This window comes from Gossypium arboreum, chromosome 2 (assembly GCF_025698485.1).
Source record: "Gossypium arboreum isolate Shixiya-1 chromosome 2, ASM2569848v2, whole genome shotgun sequence".
Taxonomy (NCBI): Eukaryota; Viridiplantae; Streptophyta; class Magnoliopsida; order Malvales; family Malvaceae; genus Gossypium; species Gossypium arboreum.
Genome location: NC_069071.1, coordinates 59,387,314 through 59,390,176, shown reverse-complemented (window position 1 = coordinate 59,390,176; position 2,863 = coordinate 59,387,314). Strand labels below are relative to the sequence as shown.

Sequence of the window (2,863 nt, the reverse complement as noted above, 5' to 3'; positions counted from 1 at the left end):
CTTGCTTCGCACTGCATTACTAGGTGAACCTGTGAAGAACAAAGAAAACCATCAATCTTTTTATTCAAGAGTTCTACCTGATTTGACAGCATGGTGACCGAATCGACGTTATAAACACCAGCTTTTTTCATTGGCTTTGTCCTCATGACTTGCCACTAATAGTTATTCAGTGACATCTCCTCAATAACTCACAGGCATCTTCAGGTGTTTTATTATTGATGGTTACGCACAAGAACATTGCGCCAACCATTTGCCGAGTCGAAGGATTCAGACCATTGTGGAATGTTTGAACTTGGAGCCAAAGCGGTAACCCATGGTGAGGGCACCTTCTCAGTAAGTCCTTGTATCTCTCTCATGCATTGTAGAGGGTTTCTAAATCCACCTACACAAAAGAAGAGATATTATTACGTAATTTAGCCGTTTTAACTGGCAGAAAATATTTTAGTAAGAATTTTTCGGTCATTTGTTCCCAAGTAGTAATTGACCCTCGTGGTAACGAGTTCAGCCACTATTTAGCTTTGTTCCTTAATGGAAAAGGGAATAACCGAAGACGAATGGCATCATCAGAAACGCCATTGATTTTAAATGTATCGCAAAACTCCAGAAAGTTTGTTAAGTGAGCGTTGGGATATTCATCCTGCAAACCATCAAACTGAACAAATTGCTGTATCATTTGAATAGTGTTAGGTTTTAATTCAAAAGTATTTGCAGCAACAGCAGGTCTAACTATGCTAGATTCAGTTCCTGTTAAAGAAGGTTTAGCATAATCATACATAGTACGTGGAGTAGGATTTTGATTAGCCGCAATTGTAGGAGGTAGCTGATTGTCTTGGTTTTCAGCCATCTCTTCGATTGGGGGTTGAGTATCGTCTTCTTGCTCATTCTCTGTGTATCGTAAGCTTCACCTTATTTCTCTTTGGTTTCTGCGAACTGTATGATCGATTTCTTTGTCAAAAAGTAATGGTCCTGACGGGTTTCTTCTAGTCATAAACTATAAATACCTGCCAAGAGAAAGAAATAGTAAGTTAATAAATAATAATAATAATAAAATTAAATTAAATTGCAAGAAAAATAAATGCCTAAAATAATAAAAATTGAGCGTTCCTAATATCTTAGCTCCCCGGCAATAGCGCCAAAAACTAGATCGCGTGATTTCGTGATAGGTTTTAAATATTTATAATTACTCGTCCTTGAACTAACAATTACTGTGATGTAGGCAAGTTTATCTATCAAACAGTAGTATAGTTTTAGCAAGACCGGATTGTCGAACCAAAAGGAAATAAAAGTACTAGTAATGACTGTCTTTTTATTATCTAGCCTAAGAATAAAGAGGTTTTGTTTTAATTAACTAATTATCTAAACTAAGAACTCACAAAGAAAATAATTGGGGAATTGCTTTTGGGGAAAATTGATTGACTTAAGACAATACCTAAGGAAAACTCCACCTAGACTTTACTTATTATTCTGACTCTAAATTGGATGATTTATTCATTCAACTTGTTCCGTAGAGGTCCCTAAGTTATGTTATTATCCCTATTCAAGACTAATAACATCTAAACCCTAGATTGAATAACCAAAACTTTTCTCTAATTAACACTCTACGGTTGCATTAACTCCATTTATGGATCCCCTTATTAGGTTTCACCCTAATCTGGCAAAATCTTGTCACCCTATGTCTAGGCGCGCAATCAACTCCGCTTAATTATGACAAATGTACTCTTAGACAGGGTCTATATCTCCTCTGAATAAGAGCTTGTCTTGAATTAATATCCTGGGATATCAAAACAAGAATTAAGAACACATTATTAAGAACAAGTTAAATATTTATCATACGATTTAGAAATAATAACAATATTCATCTTAGGTTTCATTCCCCTTAGGTATTTAGGGGTTTTAGTTCATAACTAAATATGAAAAAATCTCAGAAGAATAAAGAATACAAAACATAAAGAAAACCCAAAACTCTTGAAGGGTAATTGAGGAGAGATCTTCAGTCTTGATGATGAATCTAGCTTCTGAGATGGATTAATCGGCTTCCTTGGAGTAACTTCTTACTTCCTATTCTTCGTGTCCTTTTCTTCCTTCTCTAGGGTGTATTTATAGGCTTTGAAATGCCTAAAAGCCCTCAAAATTAGCCTTTTCCGAATTGGATTCAACTTGGGCTTGATAGGGACACACCCGTGTTTGATTACTTCAGGTCGTGTTCGAGCTTGCCAAATTGACACGGCTGTGTGGTCTGCCTGTGTGAGGAGGTCCAGGCCATGTTGATTTCGTACTTTGGCCCATTTTCTCTGATGTTAGCTCGTTTCTTATTCCTTTCGCTCTCCTATGCTCTCCTAAGTATAAAACATAAAATTAAAGCATTAGGAGCATCAAATTCACTAATTCTAATGGGAAATCATCCATAAAATGCATTAAACATGGGGTAAAAATATGTATAATTTATGGTTTATCAATATCCTACTAAAAAATTAGATCTCGTAGAGAACTCTCTAGGCCTTTTGGATGTAGACTGAAATGACTTGCTCATCTATCTTTTCTTCGTGTCTTGCATCTCAATTTTAGCTTTACCCTTTCCTTTCAGCAACTCCTCTGCCATACAAGCTCTTTCAACTAAAATGACGAACTCTTTTATTTCTAACATACAGACTGACAGTCGAATATCATCATTGAGCCCATCTTCAAATCTCTTGCACATAATAGCTTCAGTAGACATACACTCTCGAGCATAATTACTGAGTTTGAAAAATTCACGTTCATATTCAGTCACTGTCATCTTACCCTGCTTTAGTTCAAGGAATTTTTTCTTTTCTGATCGATGAACCTCTGACTAATGTATTTCTTAAGGAACTCCTCCTAAATG

General features: G+C 35.9%; 1 non-coding gene across 1 annotated transcript; it reads left to right on the top strand.

The window, feature by feature from the left end:
• The first annotated feature begins 308 nt into the window (after window positions 1-308).
• Window positions 309-415, top strand: LOC128289931 (small nucleolar RNA R71). The gene has a single exon (XR_008279572.1). It is a non-coding gene; the product is annotated as a small nucleolar RNA R71 (small nucleolar RNA).
• Window positions 416-2,863: the final 2,448 nt, after the last annotated feature.